The following is a 27,716-nucleotide window of genomic DNA, read 5'->3' on the forward strand; positions in this document are numbered from 1 at the left end:
TGCGTAAGCCGGAGGAGCGGTTTCACAGGAGTTCCATTTTAGGCAGCACGCACTAGAGAGTCTTCGCGGCGAAGACTCTCTAATTCGTTTTTTAGAGAACAGACTCAATGGTCCGCCCAGTGCCTACGGCGAGCTGCGGCTTGTGCTGCTCTCTGCAAAGTAGTCTGCTTAGCGCGACGTTGCCTGGTTGCAGCCGCGCGCGTAGCTCTACAATTCGATTCTTCAGCAGTGGTTTGTATCTTGCGAGGAGGCGCCACAACATGTACCGAAGAGTAATCACAGGTACCGAGACTACGTGGCGCACATGCAACATCCCTTGACCCGTGGCACCATACGATGCTGTTGATGATGATAATAATCATTTATTGACATCCCCTTTCAAACACCGTCGCGACAAATAGTCACCTAGCCTGTCTGAGTTAAGCAGGTCTGGCTATATGTGCCATGCAACTGCTACCATGTCGGGAAACCTAGTGGAATACAACGAAACTACAACGCAAACTATGCCCATATCGACGCTACGCAGCGCGTATGTCACATCACATGGCAAGTGGCACGATACTTACACGTGTACTTGTTTATGTTCATTGCGTGGGTGCATTTCACCATCTAACAAATGTTGGCGCTCAGCGCGGGACGCACCCGCATGTATGCGAAGATTCTCGAATGTTATCAATGGTTCTGTTGTCACCGAATCTTGTGCGATCTGAATGCACGTGCCATGCGGATTGTGTAGAGCTTTCTGGAAGACACATGGGCACCACCGCTTACCCTGAAACATTTGATGACTCGTGTGTAAAAGCCGACGTACTTCAGCGGCAGGTCAGTTTTCGACGATCGCCGACTGTGTTCGCCGCTATCCCCGTTCTTTAAGTGTAGCCTATTTTTGAGGGCACATGTTCGCCTATAATAAAAGGCTAGTTTTCCATAACCAGTATTGCTGCTTTCTTCACCGTCACTACTATGTGACAATGCGATGCCAATCTTGATGATGGTGATTATTTATTGACTTCCCCGTTGGAATGGGGCAGTGACGAACAGTCACCCTGCTTGATGTAATCAGGTATGGTATAAAGGGGAAATCATACATCCACCCTTTACCCAGCAATTGCTACAAGGGAAACCCATACGGGTTCGTCGAAAGAAGATCCTCAGAGTTGAATAAAAATTCGTCCTGGTGCAGGACTCGAACCCGGGACCACCGCCTTTCCGGGGCAGCCGCTCTACCATCTGAGCTGACCAGGCGGCTAGCAGATGGCAGGGTGAAGTCAAATTTGTCGACAACACGAAGCAAAGACGAAGTTCGTGTATGCAACACTTGCCTTTGCATTTGTCGCTCATGGTTTGGAGTAGTTTTTACTAGTGGATACTGCTAACTCACCGGAATGACCACAAGTCGAGCATTGGATGTTTGCGGGTGCGAAGCGGTGGTGCACCTTCTTTGTGACAGCCGTCGTTTCAGTGCACAACGAAAGGTCCGCAGCACCATGATCGACAAGATTGACAACGGTCCCGTTACGGAAGCCTGGTCATAGCCGACGTAGGCCCGAAATGCTTTAAAAGCGGTGGTGGGCTTTATAAAAGAAACGGGACTAACTTAAAAGCTGTGGAATTCGGGAACTCATGCGTTGTGCTTTTCTTAATCTTCTCTTGTTTTCTTATCTTTTCTGCCCTTACCTCATTCCCCGCTGGAGAGTAGCCAATCGGACACTTAATCTGATTAACCCCTCTGCCTTTCACGTCTCTTGCTTTCCCTCCCTCCTAAGGTGGGATACACGAGCCCCTGGCCGTGATGCCCTTGTGGTCGTTTCATTGTCGTCATTCCAGCTTCGTGATATCCTCGTGTCGTCATGCCATCGTCGTCACGCCGTCTACCCCGACTAAGTGGTCCAAGTTAGCTAATAGCTTGGGCCGCCAGGTATGGGCTCATGGTCGTGATGCCGCCCTGGTGGTTGCATCCTCGTTATTCCAGCTTTGTCATCCGAGAGTCGTGATGCCGTTGTCGTCGTGCCATCGTCTTAAGAGAGATGTCATTCATTCGTTGTCATACCACCATAATGACACCGTCGTCATCTTTCAGTCGTTCACATTCTCGCTTTGTAGTCTGCCACTCGTCATGCTGTAGTTGCATCCACTCTAATACAACCCAGGGGTCCAAGTGGTCTAATAGCTTTGGCCGCAAGGTGTGTTCAGGGTCGTGATGCCATCGTCGTCGTTGCATTGCCGTCATTCAAGCTTTGTCATCCGACTCTCGCCATGCCTTCATCCTCATGCCATCTTCGTCAACAGACCTTATGCATTCTTTGCCACACCGCCATCGCAGTACCCTCGTGGTCGTTTAGTCTTCGTAATTCCAGCTTCGCGATATGACACTCGTCGTACTGTCGTCATCGAGCCTTCAACTCCGAGTCAGTGCTATCGCTTTACCACTGTGATCACTTCAACAACGCCACCCGATTGTCATCATGCCATCACCGTCATACCGCTTATGTCGTTCCAGTGACGTCAATCTTTGTTCGTCATTCTATCATTCTATAATGATTATGCTGTCCTTGTCGTTGCCTAATCACCCGCCAGTCATTATTGTGCATTCGTTAGACCATTGTCGTCGTGTCGTCGTAGTTGTGCAGCAGTGGTCGCATCAGCCACATCACCCGGCTCTCATCATGTTGTCATGGTCACGCCATTGTCATCATACAGGTTCCGTGAAAGCCACTGTCAACATACACTCATTGTCATGTCGTGGTCCCTATACCGTTGGTACACCATCGTCGTCACTGCTTCGCCGTCATACAGTCGTCTACAAACACTCGTTGTCATACCCTCGTCTGGATGCAGTCGTGGTTGTTACAACGTCATCGTTGATTTCCACACCCGACGCCCATCATGCCATCATCGTGAGCCATAGTTGTCGGAGTCATCATCATATCGTTGTCATTATGCCATCATCGTCATAGTCTAATCTTACCATCTTTGTAACTTCTGCAACGCCATCGCAATCTCGTCATCCCGTCATTGTACCACCTTCGTCGACCCATCGACGTCATTCTTTGTTCGTCATGTTATCGTAACCATGCAGTTAGCATACAATCATTATTAGGCCACCACTCTCATAACATTGCCGTCATCGCATCGTTGCCACAGAAGAGCTATCAAGCATCTGTTGTGATGCGGTCATCGTCACGCCATTGTCCTCACAGAGCCATCGTCATCTCGTTGCCCTCACATTGTCTTTTTACTTTGTCGTTGTTATACCAACATTATAGTTGAGGAATCAACCTCATTTTCGTTATGGCCTTGTCCTTATACGCCCTTGTCAATCCATTCATATGATTCCTTCTTCGTCATTCCATCGTAACTGCGTGGGCGTCATGCAATCGTCGCCATGCCTCCGTGCTCATGGGCGACCATGGCAAGCGAGTGTGATAGCAGAAGGGTTGAAATCTGGGCCAGTTGGTACATACTTGAACGAAAAAAACCAGTCAAAAACACAAAGGCCAAGAGGAGAAGTTCACACCACAACGACTGGTACCCAGTCGTTGTACCCAATACCCAGTCGACTGGGACCCAGTCGTTATGGTGTGAACCTCTCCTCTTGTCCTTTGTGTTATTGACTGGTTTTTTTTTCGTTCGAGTGTGATAGCAATTGAATGATTTCGAAGTATGTCGCAAAGAGCTGAAGCAAGAGAAGTCCCAGAAGCACCACTAGACGTGCTAAATAAACAACTTCGGGAATGTGATCTGCCGCTACTTGTCTGAGTGCTATTTGCATTACCATCGACAGTGATGGTGAGATGAGTTTTGCCGTATTTTGTTTATCATGTCATGTATGTTAACAAAGCAGCTCCAGAGAAGACCTATATGCCGCATTGACGATTTAAACGACACCGTGCTCTCTGTTTCACGCCCACACTATCACCGCGTGACACGTAAAACAACTATAGCGAAAGCGTCGTCGTGTTACGCAGTGTTTTGTCCAGCGTGTAAGCTTCGCTTTCGCCCTCCAACGAGATCATTGAAGGAGTGTCCCGTGAGGCCGAACATACCTCAGATTGGACCCAGCCGACCCTAAGGAGCTTAAGGACTCCGAGATACAATGAAAAAGAAATGAACCTAGACGAAATCATCAGAACCTCATCAACAGGAGCCAGAAGGAGCAAGCAATTAACGAGACAAGCAATTAGCGGAGAAAAAAGTGTGCACTGGGCTAAAATACAAGGAAGCTAGCGAGGGTGATCCGACTCGAAGAAGCTGTCGAGCGATGAAGACGGCATAGAGCAGTGCTTGACGTCAGCAAACGGAAGCGGGGGAAGAGGATTAACAAAAATCCTAACCGCTAAGACGGCACATGTGTTCCTCGACAATCTTCATCTTGTGTCTTCCTAAATGCGTTTTTTTTTTCAGGGCATTACGTTGGCGGCATTCATGCTCGCTTCATGTGAATCGATCACTTACACGTGAAGCCAAATGTTTAAACGAACACCTTCTCTCCACAGCTACGTGACGTCATAGGCATATTCTGCAGTAGTTCTCTTCTTTTTCTTTTTGTTCGCCGCACTCTCCGTTTCATAAGCCACTTGCGGCATTGCAATGCGGTGCATGCGAAGACAGAGGTAACGTCGACGTCCATACCATTACTGGGTCTGTGACCTAGTCACAAATGTCGGGCGCACGTATGTACTCGGTTTTTAAGCAATATTTTGCTAGGCGACGTGAAGCACGTGCCAATTGCTTTAAAATGCTTGTTGGCGTTGGCACAAGGCAAGTACTCGTGTGTATTTGGCACTTTGGATGAGCATTTGTTCTTATGAGAACCCACCATTTTACAAGCATGGACAGGTATTGGACAAATGGCCCGAAATGAGACGTCCGACGTGAACTTATATAGGGTGTCCCAGCTGTCGTTAGCAACGTTGTTAAAAGAAGCTGCCGCCATTTCACCCACCGCAAGTGAACGTACAGCGATGCTGGTGCGGACGTTAGACAAGTACTACCAGCCCATCTGACGTTGAATGACAATTACAAAAAACCACCACCACAAGCGACGTTTGTCACGCTTGCACGCACGTTTGCGGAAGCGCAGCATACTTCATCATTCTACTAGCTTGCCCGCCAAGCTCAAGTGCCTTATTGAACTAAATAATTCTTTCAAAGTAAATTGCGCCTTAAACTCCGTAAAGTACGAATCAAAAACAAACTGCAATCACGATAGTTTGCGATTGTAATTCGAATATGCGAGAAAACATGAATCTGCTACGCAGAAACTCAAAGGCAAAGCCCTCTTCCAGGTACTGTTTCAAGTCTGTCAGAGCGGCCGTGGTAGCTAAGTGGTGATACTGTCAGCGCAGCATACATCCTCATTCTAGTAGGCCCTCCACCTAGCGCAGTTGCGTTATGGAATTGAATTTCTCAAAGTAAAATGCGTGAGAAAATTTGTAAAGTGCGGCTTGCACGCACCCTACAGACAGGACAGCATCACATTGTAATTCGAATACACGAAAAAGCAATTCTTTTATGCCGAAACTCAAAGACAAACCTTTTTTTTTTTTCAACTGCCGTTTTCATGGGTGAGCGCGCCAACAAAAATCTCAACTAAGTCGTAGTGAACACATTTTCTAACGCAATGAACTCTTAAACATTAAGATGAAGCTTTAGCTCGGGCCCAACTTCGACGCGGCCTATTCAAATACATGTAAAACACAAAAAAGTTTTTGTGCGGTAACCCCTGGACCGATTTTAATGAAATTTGTTGCATTTGAGAGAAAAGGTTGGATTCTAGTGACTGTTGGAAGCGCAAATTCGATTTAGGGCCTGGACTTGTGTTTCAAAAATTTTCAAAAATTCAGGAGTTCAAAAAAATATAGAAGCACGAAGTTTAAAAATTAATAGCCCTACCTGAACAGATATCACGGTTCTGTAAACGGAATCTATTAGAGCATTCGAAGCGGACAAATTTGATATGTGAGTTTTTATTTTACGTGAATTTCATATCTTACGTTGTGCACGAGGGTTCTGCAACAGCTGTATTTCTATATTACAGAATTTTTTCAGATTCCTGTATAACATATCAATTTTGTCCGCTTAGATATACTATTAGGTGCGATTCACAGAACTTGGATATCATTTTTTATTGCTAAGTTACAGAGTTGTAAACTGCATAGTTTCGTTCTCTAAAAAGTTTCCATTTTTGCCAATTTTCAATAAACATTTACGACATAAATGAAAAACTCGAAACAAACAGTCACTATATGTTAAGCTTTTCTTTTAAGTGCAACAAACCTCATCAAGTTTGGTGCAGTGGTTTCCGAGAGAAATGAATTCTCCTTTTACACGTATTTAGATAGGAGCCCCGAGCTAAACCTTCCTCTTAATTAAATTCGATAAGGCACTTGAGCATGGCGGACGGCATAGAAGAATGAGCATGTATGCTGCGCTTAAGCATTCGTGCGTGCGCACCTGAAGAACGTCGTGTGTGGTAGCAGTGCTTCTGTGAAAACTTCTAACATCAGTACTTCGTCTAACGTCCGCACGAGCTTCGCTGTGCATGCACTTTTACCGAGTGTAATGGGAGTGGATTATTTTTTTTTATTTTCAGTGGTAATCCATAGTGTCGAATTGCACTCGAGGTGTTTCTGATGCGTCGGTTTCTTCTAGTGCGATTGCGGACTGAAACGTGTAAAGTGTCTCAACGCACTGGCTTGACCACGAGTAAGGATGTTCGACGCCGCTTGTCGACGCATGCATCCATGGCATAATGGTTTCAATATGACAGTTGTGTGCTAGAGGACCTGTGTTCGAATCCTGCCGTCGGACAATTCCACTAATGTTTATTGATAACGGTGCAATTTGTTGAAATTTCGGCGTTTGCAAAGTCACAAATTAGTTTGAAGCAAAAAGGAGAAGTTTAGGCAAACCCATGTAGTAACAATCGTTGCCGTGCTGGCTAAGTTAGCCTGCTTGCAGCTTGTATAAACACCATCGCCGCAGGCCTTTCTATTAATCATTGTACGAAGCTCTATGCATAAAATGGTAAACTTCTTTTCCCGGCACAGTTCCTAGATGGCGCCACCACGTTAAACACGTTCGGCGTTAGAGGCCAGATACGTACAAAAAAGTGCGTCGAATTCGACAAGAAAGTTGCGCATTACAAGTCTGCTGAAAGATATCAAATTAAACCCAGAGTACTCGGAAACAATAAATAAACAGAAAATACAGTGCTCAAAGCGGCTCAGTGCGATGGGAAAGGACGCAGTAACAACCTTTTTGGTCGAATGTCGCGCCCCAGATTAAATTAGAAAGCTGAATAATATTTCCCAGCTAGCCAGGCAGTTACCATGCATAAAGCACCCTGGCGGCGGAAGATTGACGAACGAGCACCATATAGCCACATAATAGTATGTTGCTAGCTAACGTTATCTGGGACGGTCTGCATACCTAGGTTGCCGTATACAACCACAACGAGCCTGGTATGGTTCAACAAAAGGGCTCACTTTGAAAAAGTCCATAACTACCCTTTAGGTTTCATGACAAATTTTGCAATCAAGAGCGGTACGTGGAGCTCACAAGTGGAGCGCGAAGTCACCTTTTTCTCAAACAGTCTCTTTTCAAACGAAGCCTGCTCCTAACACGTTTTGAAGCTGCAGGCGTCTTGCATATGTCTTCATATGCAAGATTCCTGTAGACAGCTGCTATTGGCTCATAGCTGGTATCAACCAAGAAGGATGCTCGGATGTGTCTGCTTCTCCATAATGTATACTGTATAAACTAAGCACTCGTAATCTGGATTATAACCTTTTGAAGTGGATCGACTGTCTTCTACCTCATCACAATTTGTCAGCAGCAATGGTCATAATTATCCTTTCTCTTTTGTGAAATAAAGTATACCACACGGTTCAGTACTGCGTCCCCTTTTATTCTTCATATACATTAACGACCGACCTTCTAGAATCTCGTCCAATCTTCACCTCTTCGCTGATGATTGCGTAACTTTTCTTGAAATAAATATCTATGGGAATATAAAATTGTTACAGGCAGACCGTAACACTGCTGATGTAAGAAATGGTTAATGGAGCTTAATGACAATAAATGTAAAGTGTTAAATCTATCTCGTACAGCCCCTAATTCACCTACATATTACCTAAATAACAGTACTCATGAATCTGTCAACACAAATACCATGGCGTTCACATAGCAAGTAATCTCACTTCGAATATTTGTTCTGATCAAACAATTACATAATTTACAAAATTACATATTTAGCAATGCCAATAGGACATTAGGTTACTTTCACCAAAAAATTTCTTGCGCTCAATCTACCCCAAAGCGATTGCATTATAAAACATTAGCACACCCAAATTTAGAATATGCATCGGCAGTTTGGAACCCATCTCATAGCAGTCTCAGTATATCTATTCCAATAAATCGTAATGGTTCTGTTCGTTTCATTTTATCTAACAAAAATCTGAATGCAAGCGTAGATGACATGGAAACTATCCTCTCATCTCCATTATTCATTCACCGACACTAGATATCCAAATTAGCTATATTTTATAAATTACACCATCAAGTGGTACTGCGAAACGATCTCATTCCGCTACCCATTTACGTTTCACATCGCACTGATCATCGTCACACTGTAGGCATTAATTTTAAAAAAGAACTAATTAAATCCCTTTTCTTCCTCGCCTTAACATCACGGCAACAGAACCACCTTCCTTTTGACATTATTTTAATTAGACTGATATAAATACTGTAAATAAACCGATATTCCTCGTTCTCGATGAGAAGCAGTGCTTCCCTTCATCAACGTCCTCAGCGTGGATAAGTTGGACGACGGCATGGGCCAGCTACCTTCTAATTCATGCCCGACTCCAGTCTTGACAACGGATCACGAGCGATGGGATTGAACCCCCAATCATAACAGTACAAAGCTTTGAAACTATCGCACAAAAATTATAAACATGTATGCATGTATGCATATCGTTTGTATGTAGGTCGACCTCTCTGTCTTTCCTATCAATAAACTCTATTCATTCATTTGTATGTATATATGCATGTATGCATGTCGTTTGTATGTTTGTATGTATATATGCATGTATGCATATCGTTCTTATGTATGCATGCATGCATGTATGCATATCGTTTTTTTTTATTGAGATGAATATTAGGAGAGGTTGGCGCCTTTATGGTGGCACCGGCTACTCCTTGTCACTTGGCAAATGAAACAAATTTGCGTAAAAAGGGAGAATAGCGACACGAAATATGGCCCTCAGTAAAACACTGGATGAATAAAAACTATACAGTCCAATAGTACACGAGTCGCAAAGTTCTGTGGATTAGTTCAGTCCACGTACGCATATGTAAAGTCAGATATTTAGAACAGCCATAACACACAACACATGTAATGCACTGCAAGTACACAACAGAATTATACATATTGCATAAAAGTTGCGATCGCCACATAAACCAATTATGAATCACGAACAACGTTTATGTTACTCATTTAGCGCATTCGGATTATCTGATACCTAATATTTTCCCAAAATGTTGGTCTCCTCTAAAACCTTTTTCAGACCAAGAAGCGCTCTTTTTTGAAGGCCCGCAGTTGGCCATGGGCCAAGTATTTTTTTTAGAGTGAATGGTCTTCTGTCTAATATTAACAAATTTGCTTGCAGTAGCCTTCTTTGTGGATTGTATTTAGCGCACTCGAGAAGAAGATGACGCACATCTTCATCTGCATGGCCACAAGAACACTGGACTAGAAACACGTTTTATCCTGTACAGGAAGTGTTTAGTGAATGCAGTACCAAGACGCAGGCGGTGTACCAATGTTTCAAATTTTCTGTTGTCTCTTCGATTTTCCGGCATTGTTAAGCTTATGCATGGGTCTATAAAGTATAACTCAAAGTTTTTAGTTTGCCGATCAAACCAGGTAGTTTTGCTGAGGCGACAAGAAATCTGTCTCAGGAGCAGACGGACTTCACTACGCAATAGAGGAAGATTGGTTGTCTCCAGGTTATTCTGCGCCCGATTCGCAGCGTTTGTACGTATGTATGCATACATGCATGTATGCATATCGTTTGTATGTATGCATACATGCGTGTATACATATTGTTTGTATGCATGTATACATATCGTTTTATGCATGTATACATGTCGTTTGTATGCATGTATACATATCGTTTGCATGCATGTATGCATATCGTTTGTATGCATGTATGCATATCGTTTGTATGCATGCATGCATATCGCTTGTATGCGTGCATGCGTGAATGTATGCGTGTGTGCATGCATGTATGCGCGCATGCGTGCGTGTATGCGTGCGTGTATGCGCGCACGCCTGCATGTATGCGTGCACGCCTGCATGTATGCGTGCACGCCTGCATGTATGCGTGCATGCGTGCGTGTATGCGTGCATGCGTTCATACATGCGTGCATGCGTGCATGCGTGCTTGTATGCGTGTATGCATTCATGCGTGTATGCATGCATGCGTGTATGCATGTGTGCGTGTGTGCATGCGTGTATGCATGCGCGTGTGCGGGCATGTATGCGTGTGTCCGTGCCTGTACACGTGCGTGTGTGCGTGCATGCGTGCATGTATGCGTCTGTGCATGCATGCATGCATGTAGGCGTGTGTGCATGCTTGTATGCGTGCATGCGTGCTTGTATGCGTGCATGCATGCGTGTGCACATACATGTATGCGTGTGTGCATGCATGTATGCGTGTGTGCATCCATGTACGTGTGCGTGTACGCGTGTGTGCATGCATGTATGCGTGCATGCGTGCGTGTGCATGCGTGCGCGCGTGCGTGTGCGTCGCAAAACGTGAACTACTATACGTTTCTGCCAAATGACGAAGTTTGCACAGATATTCCGCTGCTACGTACCCACGTCAAACTTATGGGAATATGTGCGGATAAAAAAAATTTGCACATTTAAGAATAAGTAGGCACCAGCACACACTATTGCTCACGCAGACTTTCAGCGGTGATTTTTTGAAATTTGTAAAGTGTTACATTGAACAGCGGAATATTATTTTTTTCTCCCCTCATCCAGTGTCCATCTCCACGCGTGAAGAGCCCTCGATTTTGAGCGTCGCAGCGCGGACGAGCCATACACGCCCACCATTGCCACGGCCGCAGCAAAACCTGTAAGACTGCGCGATCTCGGAGGCCATACGCTACGTAGCGTAGATGCCGCGGCCGCCGCTGGTTGTCACGACGAGCCTGCTCACTAAGCACACTGCGACTCGCTGAGGACTACCGCGTTTAGCGGATCGTAGGTGCCAAAGCCGGAAACAGTGGCGTCTAGGAGGAGGAGATAAACTTTAATAAAGAAGAGGTCTTAGGCGGGAGTTGGGGTGACGTTCCCCTCCCCACGGTGGGCTCCTCTTCTAGGCCGGACGCCAGGTGGCCGACCGACGATGTCGTTTGGCGACCTCTTCGGCCCGCTCCGTGACTCGGAGTTGAACCTCCGGGTCCGTGCTGAGCAGCACGGCCTCCAACTGCGATTGAGTAGAGAGCTGCAGACTGTTCGACGGCTTGTCTTGATTACATGAGTATAGGAGGTGTGGTGTGTCTGCCTTATAATGACCACAGACAGAACAGACGGGGCTGAACTGCTCTGGGAACCATATGGAGTATATGTACGGATTAAAGAAAGTTTCTGTTAGGAGCTGCCGCCAACTGACTTGTTGTGTTTTACTTGGAGATCTATGCGGTTCTGAGAAGATCTGTCTTTCTTTCTTGAAGTTGGTAGTAATTTCTTTGTAGGTCGTCATTCGCTCCTTGGCCGACCTGAGCTGGGGGTAACGCACCTTCCGGTTAACTACGAATCCTCGGGCAAATTGGTGCGCCGACACATTTCCTGGATGGCGTGACTGGTTGGGGACCCAGATGAATGTGATCTGGCGGGTATTGGAGATTTTTTGTAATATTTTGATGGCTGCTGAGTGGGCCTTTCCTTTGCAAAAATTTCGAATCGCGGTTTTAGAGTCGCTGATGATGTATTTGGCATTGGTGGAGGTAATGGCTAAAGCTATAGCAGCTTCTTCGGCCTCCTCCGGAAATTTTGTTTTATCGGTTGTCGCCGATACGAGGAGAGAACCTCGATGATCGACAACTGCCAGGGAAAAGGCGTCTCTGTCCGCATGTTCTGCTACGTCCCCATGCGCCGTGTCTTTCTGAACTGAAAATCTTTCGTGAAGTTTTTGTGCCCTAGCCTTTCTTCTGTCTGTATCGTAGTGTGGATGCATGTTTTTGGGCAGAGGATGGACTATTAAGTGTTCGTGCACGTGTCTTGGAATTGTCAAGGTGTGTGCACGCATTTCTTCATATTGTATTCCTTCCTTCTTTAGGATGAAACGACCCGTGTCAGTGCCTAATAGTCTTTCGTATTCTGCGGTGAGGTGTGCTTCGATCATTTCCGCTAAGGTGTTATCAATTCCTAACTGTAGTAGTTTTTCATTTGGGATATGAGGAGGGAGGTTGCGCGCAATTTTGTAGGATTGTCGAATTAGAGAATCCACGTCGTGCCTTTCTCTGACTGTGAGGGTGACGTATGGTGTAGAGTAGATGATTCTACTAAGAACGAAGGCCTGGATTAGTTTCCTGGTCTCGGCTTCTTTAACTCCTCCTCTCCTATTCGCGATGCGTCTGATGAGGAAGGAGATTTGGTTGACGGTGTTTCTCAGCTTCTTAATCGTCGTTTTTTTGGTTTGACTGTGCCAGCATTCCCAAGACTCTTAGTGTTTCCACTTCTGGGATGGCTGCCCCTTCCGCGTATATTTTGATCTCAGGCGCTTTACTTTTTCTTTGACGCTTTTGGTGTAAGATAAGGAGTTCAGACTCTTTGGGGGAACACGCAAGTCCCGCGGCTTGTGCCTCCTCTCCTACTACATCTGCCGCTTGTTGTAGCGTATCTTGTATCGTGCCGATACTCCCCTTGGTTGTCCAAAGGGTGATATCGTCCGCGTACAAGGAAGGTTCTAGGTCTGGGATTTTGGCGAGTTCGTGTGCCATTTTGATGAGGGTTATGTTGAATAAAAAGGGGGAGAGGACCGATCCTTGCGGCGTTCCTCTGTCTCCTAAAGTGAAGGTGTCGGATTTGATTGTGCCAATTTGAATTGAGCCATTATATCGGAGAGAAAGTCCTTGATGTAGTTAACCGTTCTTTCGCCTGCATTCAATGGTGAAAGAGAAGCTAGGATTGCCCTTGTGCTCCTTTCTTGCTCCTGAGAAAGGACCTCGGCTGCTAGTCTGAGCATCGTGCTGATAAATGTGGACTAAAGCCGACCATAGTGTTCGAATATAAATTCTCTTTGTGCATGTGGGACTGCAGTCTGCCTAGTATCACGTGCTCTGTCAGTTTTCCTATGCAAAAAGTAAGCGAAATAGGTCTGAGGTTTCCAAGCGTGAGCTTTTTGCCCGGTTTTGGGATGAATTTAACGATGGCATGTATCCAAGACGCTGGGAGTTTTCCTTCCCTCCAACACCCGTTCGCAAAGTCCGTGAGGGCTGTGATGGAAGCGTCGTCTAGGTTTCCGAGTGTCTTATTGTTGATGCAGTCCTCTCCCGGAGCGGATGTCATGCGTATCTTAAGGAGGGCTGCTCTTATTTCCGCCATTGTTATGTCAGCGTCCAGGATGGGGTTAGGTTGTCCTTTATAATCGGGTAGGGACTTCGTCTCTCGAGTTGTGCAGAAGTATTTCTGCTGTAGCGTGTTTATAATATATTGATCCGTGCCTGGGTCTATTTTTAAAATTTTGGTGGTTTCCTTTTGAGTAGTAGCTTTGTTCGATTCCGGATCAAGGAGATGCCGCAGAACCTTCCACGTCTCTCTCATGCCTAGATTGCCGTTTACATTTTCGCAGATATGGTTCCACTGCTGTCTTGCGAGTTCTGCGGAGTGGTGTTGAATTGCTTCCATGAGTGTGACTATCCCGTTTCTAAGCTTTTTGTTGTATTTTTGCTTAAGCCATCTTTTTTCTAGGCTTTGCCTTGCCTCCCACATGTGTGTGAGGCGGCTGTCAACCGTATTTACGCCTAGGTCATGTACTACGTCTTCAGAGGCCTTTGCCACATCTGATAGGAAGGTTTGTGTCCACTCTTCTAGGTCTGCGATCGGTTCCTGATTTTGGTCGCGGATCGTCCTCAATTTGTCCCAGTCAGTGATTCTGTTTTTTCTGGGCTGAGGTTTGAGATTGCCAATGACAATTTTAGGCGTTAAGATATAATGGTCACTTCCCAGATTTTGTCTGGTGTTTCTCCAGCTTAAGTCTGGGAGATTTTTGCCTATCGTGAGGTCCGGCCACGTGTCCCTGTTCACGCTGTTGCCTATCCTGGTAGGTTGCATGGGGTCCGTGTATTGGGTTAGCCCTCTTTGCTGGATAAAATCCATTAAGGCCGTGCCTTTCCTGGATATTGTTACGTGTCCCCATTGCACGTGTTGAGCGTTGAAGTCGCCCACAGTTAGGATTTCGTTTTGGTCTGCGATTTGTAGGGCTTTGAGTATAGCGGCTTTCGCTGGTCCAGCCTGTGCCCTGGGGTGGCTGTATGCGTTAAGTATGAACAGAGAAGAGGAGTTTCTTTTGCTAGGTAGAATTTCGATTAATATAGAATCAAGCTCTACGTCTTCAATCTCATGGTTAACCATGGTAAGGTTTCTATGTATACCATCGTATTGGCTTATGGCTGTTCTGCGATGTGACATGGCAGAACTGCCCGATACCCTGGCAGTTTTAGCCGAGACATTCTGGGTTCCTGGATCGCAATTACGTCAGGTTTTTCGGATTGGGATTGAATGTGTAACTGCAGATGTGCTTTTTTGTTGCGCATAGACCTGCCTGCCAAATTGTTATGGCTTTAGGATTGGCCATTTGGCTGGGATTGATCGATTGGCGCCCCTTGAGCTTACGGAGGAAGCCGACGTAAAATTTCCTGCAAAACAGTGTCGAGTACTCCGAACTTGTGATTTACATCCTGTATGTGTTGTTCGAGGCTCTGTGTTAGGTTGTCAACTCTTTGTGTTAGGTTATCGAGTTTCTGGCTGTGCTCTTCCACTTTTTGTTTGAGTTTTGGGGCTCTATCTTCCAGTGAGGGATTTCTAACGTCAGTTATTGCTCGTTTTTTGCGAGGTGTTTGTTCCTTGCTTACTACGCTTACTACGCTTACTGGTGTTTTGACTGATGCGGCCACAGTAGTTTCCATTTCTGTGACCTCCGGCATTGGGAGTGGTTGTGGAAGAGGGTCCTTAGATTTTGCGGGGACTTTTAGTTTACTATTTTCTTGTTCCAAGTGTTTGATTCAATCCGTGAGTATTTGAACGTGGTGGAGTGCCTGATCGAGTTTAGACTGTAATGACTGCAGCTCCGTCCCCTTTCCGTGAGAGGCCACACCCACCCAGCTCACCTGTTTCGGTCCGGGACTCTGAGTCCGGCTGCTGGTGCTGTTGCCACCTCCGCTGCGGCTGCAGCTTCCGCTGCGGCTGCTGCTGCATCCGCTGTCCAAGGACGGGAAGGAGCTCGAGCGACCCTTCCTTTGGGTGGATGTTGCGCCGTCGCAGGTGTGGGATTTGGATCTTGACAGGTTCTCCGATGTTTTCGTTTGGGGCCGTTGAAATCGTTTCTTGCAACTGTTATCGCCTGTGCGGTGCCCTCCTCCGCAGAGAATGCAAACTGGGTCGCAGATTTCTTCCTTTAGGTGCTGGTTGCCGCAGTACGGGCGCCGTTGTTGCGGTGGCTCCGGACATACGTCTCTTCTGTGTCCGACTCTTCTGCAGTTCGTGCATGCCTCTATTTTCGGAATGAAGGGGTAGACTGTGTACAGGACTCCGAAGTATAAGATGCTATCCGCTAGTTCGTCCGCGTCGAAGTGGAGCACAAGGGACTTTGACGTTCTTCCCATGGTTCGTGCTTGTACGATTTCAGGGTTTCTTTTGTGCAATTCTGTCGTCATTTTTTGCTGAGTTTCGCCATCGTAAGCCCAATAGATGATGCCTTGCAGGGCCCTGTCCGGAGGGGCGATGTACGATGTCATGACGTCTTTGCCTTCTGTCTTGATTTGCTTGACTGCGACGTAGCGTAGTGCTTTTGCCTGCACCGGCGTCGATATGGTAAACACATTTTTTGCAGAATTTGTTCTAGAACTGGTCTTTATCAGCCTCGGTATCGGTGATGCCGCTTGCTGCTGCGATCGCGTGTCTGATGGACTTCTCTGTGTAGCGCGTGAAATCTGCGCCACCTGTTGGTCTGTAGATGATTTTATAGTCCTCCTCCGAGAGTCGGGGAAGCGGTTTCTTAGGATGCAGTGGAGGGAGAGGTTGCGCCTGCGGCTTCTCGGTCTGCTTATTTGGCTTCTGAGCTGTTAATGACTCAGCTTTCAGGTTCTTATTACGATAGGAAACAATCGTTTTCGAATCGGTCGTATCGACTTCGACGTGCACATCTCAAATAAAATTCGAACTGCGTGCCACGGTGACGTTCAGTAGGCGGAACGTTGGGGGTATGCCCCGTTCCGCCGTATCCATCGCAGTGCAAGACATTGAAGAAAGAGCGGGAGCACCGCGAAGGAGGTCTAAGGTAATCTTTTATTGCCAATAACTCCGCTTCTGCTGAACGCATGGAAATTCTTTTTGGCGTGAAGTATTTCTCAAACAGTCTAGTACAACTTCAAATGCGTTTTCTGACTTCGGTAAGAAACGTTTCAGGGCTATTTTACTATTTGGTGCCTCAAAGGAATAAAACACGTGATCACTGCGTGCTGTATTTTCGTGCACGTCTGTGTTTTCCACAAATGAGATATTCTGCCGCCGTTATATCGCCGCGATGGGTCGGACATCCAAAACCACTGCGACACGCAGAATGCCATCGCGTCTAACAGCATGAAGTCCGCCGCTACTCCCTGCCACGTACGGAGTGTTGCGCCAGACGATGGTAATACGAGGCGGTTAGAGGTATGCTGATCGACCTGCGCCCGTCTCCATTTGTTTGCACAGCTGTTTATGAGGATGCCTCCGTAGTCCTGAACAGCGATTCGGGGCTATGAAAAATAATTAAGTCTGTACCCGACACAAACGTGCAACGGCAACCCATATGTATCCATTAGTAAAACTAATACAGCGCAGTGTAGCGCGCAGAACGTGGGCGCGTGCGAGTCATCACAGTTTGTGTTTGTCGACTCTGTCGCCGTCCAAGAAGTGTTTGACAATGTAATCTACCAGGCTTTAACACTTTATTTATTGAGTCTAACCAACACTGAAGGACGGGGAATTGGTAGACGCTTTTTCTCTCTTTTATGCTCTGTTTCTACAATGCGTATACTATAGTGGATTTCGAGCGACTGCATGTTGCGTTGCGACGTCGTGTGAATAAAGCCTGCACGTTTAGGCATGCTCTTGCAAGGGCAAATTACAACGTGGAGCTTTGTGGCCAAGCAAAAATAGTGAGAAAATTAATCATACGTCAGCGTTCCAATCCAGTGCCAGCCCAAACTTCTGAAACTGCTGGCTGAGCACGATTTTCTCTGTTCTTGGTGCTTCAGTTAGCGTTTCCTCACATCATGCACGAAGTGCTTTCCGACATGACTAATGACTTTGGGCCCTAATTACGTCTTTTCACGGCTCTTGACAGCGCCGATGCTAGGCGACCATTAACCTACCTACCCTAAGATTGCTACAGCTATAAACCATTATGCCGTAAACTCTGGTGCAAGTGTGGCAACGCAAGTACACTGTCATGAGTGCTGAATGGGAACTGGCGACTTTTATTGAACCTAGCTGGCTCACTAGAAACACGGCGGCGAGACCCGGCTATCGAGTGGGGTGGGTAGCAAGCGTCTTTCTTCTTGTCCTTTTCTGTCTCTTCTCGAGCACTGCGCACACTACTGCGGGTGACATTGTCCCGCTTGCTCGTAAACAGCATCGGCTCGATGCTGAAGAACTGGTGCAAGAAAGGAAGAGAAAGACGACGCAAGGCAGAAACTCGCGCATAGAACACAGAGAGAGCTACAGGAAAGAAAAAGTGCAACAGAGGTGAAGCGTAACGTGCGCAGTCTCAAGAAGCAGGTAACCGCATTAGCTACCAATAGGAGAGTGAATATGAAAATGAATAAATATAAAAAAATATGGTCACCAACGCGCAACAGATAGTTTCACGTCTACGACGTGAACAATATATCATATTCACCGCAACTAAAGACGGGGACAGCGGAAGAGAACACATAAGAACACGGGCGGTACCGCCCGTGTTGTTTATGTGCTTTCTTCCGCTGTCCCCGTCTTTAGTTGCGGTCAATATGATATGCAGTAAACACCAACTAGGCCAAACTGAAGTTCTTCTGACAAGAATGAATAGAATTTATTGATAGGAAAGACAGAGAGGTCGACCTGAGCTAGTACGCTCTAGTCTGCTACTCTGCACTGGGGAAGAGGGAAGGGGAGTGATAGTATTGGGATGGATGATGGTGATAAGAGAAGTGGTGAGTGCTTATGTACATGAGACAGTTGCCTTGCTAGAGCCGCTCGTCGAGCTTGGTGTCCTGCAGGAACTTCAACAATACTTTTGTTGCACGCACTGAAATGGCAGTGTCAGGCCATGGGCCGAGGGTAGCTTCCTATGACAGTAGTTGTCTGCCAACGCTGGCTAGGAAACTGTCTAACGTCCTTCGCTCCAGCATATATGCTGGGCAGTCGCACAGTACGTGTTGCAGTGTTTCGGGCATCTGGCAGTGTACACAATCAGGGCTGTTCGATTGGCCGAGGAGGTGTGCGTAGCGGCGGGTGAAAGCAACGCCGAGCCGAATCCTGTGTAGCAATGCTGTTTTGCTCCGTGTAAGCTTCGGGGGCAAACAGAATTTACCGTCTGGGTCAATCAAATGTAGACGTCTGTGAATGTTATCAGAGTGGGCTCTGTAAGCCTTGTAAGGTCCTGCATGAGTGCCTTGATCATGGAGTTCATGTCAGGTCGCGAGTAGGCAATCCGTACTTCATCAGAGGAAGAGGAGTCCGATCTTGCCTCACTGTCAGCGAGTTCATTACCAAAACACCACAATGGCTAGGCACCCATTGAAAGGTGATCACGTGGCCACTTAACTCGGCACTGTGATAAAGTTCGACGATTTCCAGCATGAGCAGATAGTATGGTCCTTTCTTTAAAAAATAATTTAGCGCCTGTAGCGCTGATTTGGCATCGCACAATATCGTCCATTTATGGGGTGTCTGCGTTCTCATAAAACGGACAGCCTCCCGTATTCGCGCAAGTTCCGCAGCCGTAGATGTCGATTTGCGGTCTAATCGAAATCGTTGAGTAATTCCAAGTTGTGGGATGACAAATGCGGCCGTTGTGGCAGATGGCGTGACCGAACCATCGGTATATACTTGTGCAGTCCCACTATATAATGTAAATATATGGGACAGGGTGAGCTGCTTCAAGCAATTCCGGGTATCTGAAGCCTCACTAGTGGTCTTGGCAATGTCCATGGAAGTGTCGCGGAGATGTCGGTGGCCTGGAATCTTGCAGGTACAATGCTTGCGTGGCATGCAATAGCGTTAGAAAAGGCCGTCAAGGCTGGTGCTCGGAAGTGTCGACACATGGGTGGTGTGAGAGTCTGGTCAGCAGGCGAAGATAGGTCCACACAGGTTCACAAGACCTGTATATGTCGATAGGACAAGCCCGTGCTTCCGCTATTGTGCCCTTAGTTGACGTGCAGCGTGGCAAGCCAAGACATATTCGTAGTGCTCGTGCCTGAAGGCTCTCCAGCGTGCGTATACAAGATGCCCCATTGTTAGATAACACAGGCATGCTGTAGCGTATGTAGCTCACAAAAAGTGCCTGGTACACTTGGCGCAAACTTCGCTCAAAGGGGCCCCATCTCAGTCCTGATATTACACGAAGAACGTGCATGAAGTTGGTCAGTTTAGCCCTAAGCGCAGTAACACGTTTGGTCCAAGAAAGACTGCGGTCTATTATCATGCCAAGATATCTCTTGTGGGTGACTAAAGGGAGCGCCGTTCCGTCGACAACGATTGGATAATGTGACATTGATTTGCGCGCGAATGCATGACTGCACACTTAGTTGCTGAGAGTCGCAGGCTTCTACGGCGCAAGTACTTCGCCGTTATGATAGCCGCACGTTGGAGCCTTGCACGCACTTGTGGACGTGTGACCCCAGATGACCAAATACAGATATCATCCGAGTACGCACTGATACGCGCTGTTTCAGGTAGCTCGTGTGCAAGGCCCACCAGTATGATATTGAACAATATTGGGCTAAGGACACCACCCTGCTGACATGAACAATGTCAGAGCTAGGTGGTTGCCTGCGCCGTGTTTGCATCACACTGTCCGGAACGACTTCGTAGTTCACGTTACTAATGCGGTGCAGCATTTTTTATGGATCTAAATATCGGCTCAGCTACTTATCACAAAGACGACGGCGGTGAACAGGCGTCCACTCCCATACTCGGTCTTCAGGATTGCGGCACACTTCTCTGTGGCGGTTGTTATAACGCACTGCATCCACGTGCTGCTGCTGACCGATGTGCAGGTGTGCGAGCTGGCGAGCTTCCTCAGTGCGTTCAGCAAATTCCTTGGCGCCAGTAGTGAGGCGCTGGGTGTCTTGACCCGGAAGCATAGCGTACAGCATCGTTTGAACTTCGCGGCTGTAAAGGACATGAAATGCTGTGAAGCGCGTTGTTTCTTCTACGGCGGTATTGTGCGCGAACGCCACCTACGTAGGGCAAGATGCGATCCCATGTTTTGTGTTGGATGTCGATGTGCATAGAGATCGTGTCTGTGACTCTCTTGTTTAATCACTCCGTAGCACCGTTGGGCTGCGGATGGTAAACAGTCGTCGTTCCATGTCTGGTGTTGCTCAATTGAAACATTTTGTGCATGAACTGTGCTGTGAACGCCGTCTCTCTCTCTGTGATTACAGCGCGCGGGGCACCGTGACGCAATACAGCGCGACACATGAAGAAATGCGCTACCTCTGAAGCCGTGGTTCTTAGGCGCGCCCCTGTCTCGAGATAGCGGGTTAAATAGTCAATCGCGACAAACCCTCATTTGTTGCCGTCGGTTGACTAAAAAAAAGACAAGAATGTCCAAGCCGTCTTGACCGAATGGCTTATGAGGTGTTTCGATGGACTGGAATAACCCGGCGGGCTTCAGTGGGAGTAAATTTCGCCGATTCACGGCAGCCTTTGACATACTCTTTGACGCTTACCGTAAACCCAGGGCCAGTAATACATCTCGTGGACTCTGGCAAGAGTTCGTGAGGAGCCAATGTGAACAGATGTCTTCTTGTCACAACAAGCGAAAAGAATGTTGTCCCGCAACACTTTTGGAACCACCACGAGGCAGACTCGGTCATTCGAACGGACGTTTTTCTTATACAGCACATTGTCTCGTAGACAGAAGGACGTCAATACGCGAAGTAGATGGCGTGGTATGGTTTTTGGGCGGCCTTTTAGGTGGTCGATGATAGGTCGTATTTCAGCTTCGTCATGCTGCCGTCTGATGAAGTCTGATTCAATAATCGCGCCCAGGAAGCACTCATCGGCCTCTGACGCTCGACTGACAGGGTCGGTGGGTGTACGCGACAGTGTGTCAGCGTCTTCGTGCATCCGGCCAGGCATGTAAATGATAGTAACGACAAATTCCTGTAGCCGCAAGCTCCACCATGCCAGTCGTCCTAAAGGATAGCGTATGTTTGCCAACCAACATAGATCGTGGTGGTCAGTCACTCCTCCGAAGAGACGGCCGATGAGGCAAGGGCGAAACTTCGTGATTTTTGTTTCGTTTCATGTTTTTGGTGTTGGTGCGGGTACATGCTCATTAAAATGAAAATAAAAGAAAGAGACGTAGTCACCTATAGTGCTGACGACGACGCAAACACGGCAGCTAGACGTCGCTACCAGCTATTTAACCCGGTACACCGAAGCCGAAGCTAATCCTCAAGGAAACGCTTAAGTTCTTTGTCCGCCACATCCTACGGCGTGGTGCACCCTATGTTCTCGTCACCGATCACGGTGCAGCATTCACAGCCGAACTTATGCAGGGTATACTCCTGCTGACGCATGGTTCTCACCGCAATAGCACTGCCTATCATCATCAAACAAATGGATTAACAGAACGTCTCAACATAACGCTGACTGATTAGCTTTCCATGTATACTGACGTAGAGCATAAGGCGTGGGACGAGATTTTGACCTATGTGACATACGCCTATAACGCTGCTGCACAGGAGACCACACAGTTTACGCCGTCTGAACTTGTATAAGGGTGCCGCGTCACATCACCAATTGACGGCACGCTACCTGTGGCTGATAATAGCCCGACCGACGAACACGTGGAAGGGTTCACACGAAGAACCGAAGAACCATGCCAGCTTGCTCGGCATCGTATCCAGAGACAACAGCGTAGCGACACCGTTCGAAATAACCAGGGTCGACGTGACGTCTATTTCAATCCTGGAGACTGCGTGTTGGTCTGGATGCCCGTCCTTCACCGGGGCTCTCGGAAAAGGTGCTGCGCCGGTATTTTGGTCCCTACAAGGTTACACGCCGCCTCAGTTACGTAAGCTACGAAACCGCCTCCAACAGTTCTGACCCCGGTTCGCTCCGTCGTCGTCCTCGCGTTGAATTTGTCCATGTAGTGCTCACGAAGCCATATTATGCGCCTACGTGAACGTCCGGACTGCACCTCAGGCACACTAAGTTGTAAATGAATAAACCAATGGTCACCGAAAGGCATCAAGGAATAAAACTTCATCAATCGTTTCAGGCGCACTGGAGAAGGCAAGATCTAGAAGGTTTCGACCGCGAGTTGGTACAATAATCAGTTGAAAAAAGTTAAAGTCTAAAGTCAACTCAATAAGCTCAGCTGAAGTGCGACACAATGATGAGGAATTCGACCGATCTATCTGCGGCAAAGGGAAATCACCAACCAGGTAAATGATTCCAGCTGGATATTTTTGGATGGCAGAAGTAAACCTGCTATGAAGTTCAGAAATGAAGAAATGATCTGATTCAGGCGGGCGCTAGCAGTCACCAACCATTACTTTCACCAATAGTGTTGCAGAAGCAGCCCAGATTATTTCAAACGATGAGTCTGTATGGACGCGAAAAAAATGTAATGCTTTTTTGATGGCGATTAGAACACCGCCACCTCTTTTGAAGGAGCAATCACGCCGGTATATGCTATAGTTTTCTTTACTGAGAAATATTTTATCGTCCGCTACATCTGGATGTAGCCAAGTTTCCATTGCTGCAACAATAGGGATGTTAGTATAATCTAAGAAAGAACTCATATCGTCACGCGTAGGGAGCAGGCTTCCGATGTTAGTAAATTATAATAGTAAACGTGGAGTAGCACCAAATGACCTGGAAATTGCCCCTTTGCATTTGCCCTTCTTTAACTATCTTGTGGAGAGGACAGCGGAGTCAGTTGTACGGTCATAGACTTAGGTTTTCTTTTCAATATAAAGTTTATCTGCTACCAGTTTACTTTTCTTATCCTGCAGCTTGGCGAACTTCATCAGTGTTTGGCTTGCTTGCCTTGTTGGCAAAGAAAAATCTTCTGGAATGGAACAGTTTGAACCTTCCAGCTTAGGCGATGAAGAAAGAATTAGCCCCTTATCTTTCAAAAATCGTTGGGCGAACTTTCACAATCGATGTACACGTTCAAACTGGGATCCTGTGAGTGCAATTCCTAACTTTTCATAGCAGAAGGAAATTACTTTTTGCTCGGGATCATCCCAGTTTTCATTCTCGTCCGCAATACCAAAGAAGAGCAAGTTCGACCGACGAAGCCTGTTCTCGGCCTCGTTACATCTCTCTGTAACATCAGCCAGTCTTTGAGTGATTTCACGCAAACCGGGGTATACCGCGCTGGCATCGGGTTGGCCAAACGGTTCTACCTTGTCCTCCAGAGCTGTAACATTGTCGGAAAGCTTCTTTACGGATTGGTGTGCAGCATCTTGCTTTTTTTTTCTTTAACGCCCTTCAGCTCATTCAGCATTTCCACTTGACAAGACTCGAAGAATGATGACCACTGCGAAGAATGAGGTGGGACTTCCACACCACAAGAAGGCGCGCGCAAAGGTCGACGCAATGAAAGACGATGAAGGTCATTGGCTGCACGCTTCTCTTCTGGTCCTCCATTAAAGAGGCAGCCTCGTTTTTGACAGCTCCCCTTTTTAACCCATGTCACAATATTATCTGATTAGGTTCTTAGTCGGTAACTAGAGGACTTTATTGTCTTTATTTTCACTGTAATTTCGGCTCCGTTCTAGTCGTTCTTGGTGTAGTCTACGGACCAAATATCGCTGTTTCGGTGTCACTTCTTTTTTTGCCTGCTGCCATAAGCACAAGCCATCAAACGACTGTCACATTCTTCCGTTGCACTTCAACGGAAAACTTCGAGTTGCTGCAATGTCAACGAAGACGACACCCACGTGGCATCAAACAGAGCGTGTCTTACTGAAAAAAATCTATACGTGCAGCCTCTCTACAGGCAAATAACTCATCTATGAGGCCACCTCCAGCCGCCACATGCATACATCTTTTTGGACAATAATGGAGGAGTGAGAACTAGTTCTCAGCAGCGAGTGCGGCAGCGCAAACGCATGCAGCGAGAGATGAGAAATATTCACTGCGGTACTCGGCCTAGGAAAGCAAGGGAAAGCAGAACGAAAAGGAAAGGTGAGCGCGAGGGTTCAATCGCCACAGTGACGTGCACGACAATCAAGCACCCGGTTACACCCACACAAACAAAAACACGAAGCCCACTTCACACCGGGTGAGCAAGCACAGCCAGCGCATTCCATTCGGACTGCATTCAGCGCCTCCCAACTCCCATTTCGGCGCGTTTCATTTCGCTCCATTTACTCTCGCTTTCTTTTCTCTCCACTTCGCGCCCTTGGGCCTCAAGGACAGAATAGATAGACCAAATGTCGTACGCAAAAAAAGGAAAAAGAAGAAAAAGAAGGTGGAGGGTGAGCAGGAATGAGGCTGTGCACTTTTTCACCCTCTTTTTTTTTTTAGAAGGCTCCACTACTATACTATGCATTCTACCCAAGGATAAATAGGATAACGATGACAATAGCCCTTGTTTCTCGAAGTACTCTCATTCCCTGTTTCGTTCGCACTCTTCAATGAGGCGTTTCACCAAAAACCAATCGAGAACACAGCTTTGAGGAAGCACTACCACTACTAGAATTAGTAAAGAAAAAAAATAATGGGGCTTGTCGCCGCAAGAATTAGCTTATATTGCCAGCATCCTTCGTTAATCAGATAAAATGACATACAAAGGCTCGCGCGAAGTTAAAGCTTGTTAATGACAGCCTTTTTATCAACGCAACGCATTCGACCAGTGCGCTCATGTTCATGTAGAAGTGCCTAAATATACAGCTTCTCTGTCTCGCGACAACGTACGACGTCGAAAGCCATAGGAAAGAAGGCCTATTAATGCTAACACACGAAGCATTGCTAAAAAGCAGAAATGATTTGAACGAACATATTTGTTATATGATATCCCGATAATAGGACTAACGGAAACTTAGTTGCACATTGATATTCAGAACGATGAGACATTTCCCAGCTGTTACAATGTTACTCGCAAAGACAAGAGCAGGGGCGGTGGCGTTGGCCTATTGACAAAAAAAGAGTGAAATATGAATCGCTCCCGAACATCGGTGATCATGAAAGTGTTTGGTGTAGGCCATTTCTCGGTAGGGCTGTATTACTTACAGAGCGCCAACAAGTTCACTAGATTTTTTGGGGAAAAATCATACTCATTTGATTACAGTCACAAATATAGGAAGTAGAATAGGACTTCTGGGTGATTTCAATTTACTGCGTGCTGATTGGAATAGACTAATTCCAGGTTCCGTGAATCCCTGGCACGCAGACCTAATGCTAAATATAATGGTAAGCCACAACCTAGTACAAATAGTGGATTGCCCAACACGGATACAAAATCGTTGTGAGTCAATTCTAGACAATATTTTTCTCAGATGAAACTTTCAGTCATGGTGTCACTGTTGAAGATGGAATTTCTGACCATAAATCTGTAGTAGCTGTCCTTAGTGCGACGAACAAAAAATTAACTAAATCCTCAACAGCCTACGTGTACGATGTCCATCGAGCTGGTGACAGGTCAATTCTGGACGTTCGAGAGGTAGGTTTCGACATGCTTCCACAGGAAAAAAGATGACTAAATCGCGGGAGCACTTTAAGTCCATGATATACTGATTGTTTATCTCGCTTCGTTCTTAGAAACGTAAAGCGAATAGAAAGGGCAAACCGATAGGTATCCTAAAATATTCCTTTAAAGCGTCGACTCAGACGTGCACGAAAGAAGGTTCGAAAGGCAGCTGCAACGATATCAGGGCTTGGTAAACAGCTACGAAAAGAGCTGGAAGGTACCCTAATTATTTTCTTTTCGTCTACGCTTACTGATTAGATGGTTCACAGCCCGAAAAAATTTCGGACGGGCTTATCTCATTCAAAGCTAATGATACATAGTGTCATAGTCAATGAAACCATTTGTAGCTAACCGGTAAGAAAGGCTGAGGCATTTAACTACTTTGTGATAGGGTTTTCCTCTAAGAAAGAACATCTGGTAGAAGTTGAGGTAGACGAGGGGCATACCAGTGACGTGATTATTCTTGAAAAACGAATCATAGCGCTGCTAAATCTATATGCGATGAAAAGTTGTGGTCCTGGTAAAACACCGAATGCTTTGCTGAAACGTTACTTTGAATGGGTTTCTAATTTTTTAGCTGAATTATTCTCAGCTTCCCCCGAAATCGTTTTGTTACCGGATGAATGGTTAGTTTTCCGCGTGGTTCCAATCTTCAGAGTTGGCGACAAGTTAAAGTAATTACCTTCTTATCTCGAAAACGTGCGCCGTATGCAAACGATTTGAACATGTTATTAACAAATATCTGGTACAATATGCCCAAGACAATCAATTATATCCTAAGCAACATTGTTTCCGCAGGCACTTGTCAACCACTACGCAACTGTGAGACAATTCCGGGTTACCGAGATACTATAAAACAGAAAGGGTAAGCTGACGTTATCACCCTGTATTTCTCAAAAGCTACTGATAAATTGCCACGTAAAACTTATTAAAACTGAAAACGCACGGTATAAGGCCCATGATAGTAAGAGGGATTGATGCGTATTTGCGTAACAGGTGGCAGCTTGTGAAAATAGCCAATTAATACTCAGCTTCTATGTATTTAACCTCTCGCGTACACCAAAGATCTGTGACAGAATCCCTGCTACTTTTGCTTTACATCAACGATATTGCTAAAGATGTGGACCCAAAATTGAGGTTCACCCTTTCGCGGACGGCTGTGTTATTTTGTCTAGCGAGGAGCGTCTGCGACCAATCCCTGATAAATATTTCCTTAAACATAATTTCTAATTGATGGGTAGCATAGGAAACAAAAGTTAACTTCAATAAATCGGTCAGCTTGAACGATAGAAAAACAAATCACCATTGCAATTGACTTACAAAATTGGACGTTAGAAAATACGATGAACAATGAAGATGAAATATCTGGATGTTAACATCACACATAACTTAAGCTGAAACGAACACGTTGTCAATATTTGTAGATCGGCGCAGCAAAAGCTCGAAATGTTTCGATGGAAATTAAAACAAGCGTCTCTTGACGTAAGGCTGAAGGTTTACACTAGCATTTGTCGA

The 27,716-nt window shown here is 46.3% G+C and overlaps 1 long non-coding RNA gene across 1 annotated transcript in view; it reads right to left on the minus strand.

The window, feature by feature from the left end:
* The window catches only part of LOC135899776 (uncharacterized), a 138,483-nt gene that overhangs the window by 34,713 nt on the left and 76,054 nt on the right, over positions 1-27,716 (minus strand). The window lies entirely within an intron of this gene.

Source organism: Dermacentor albipictus, chromosome 5, assembly GCF_038994185.2.
Source record: "Dermacentor albipictus isolate Rhodes 1998 colony chromosome 5, USDA_Dalb.pri_finalv2, whole genome shotgun sequence".
Taxonomy (NCBI): domain Eukaryota; kingdom Metazoa; phylum Arthropoda; class Arachnida; order Ixodida; family Ixodidae; genus Dermacentor; species Dermacentor albipictus.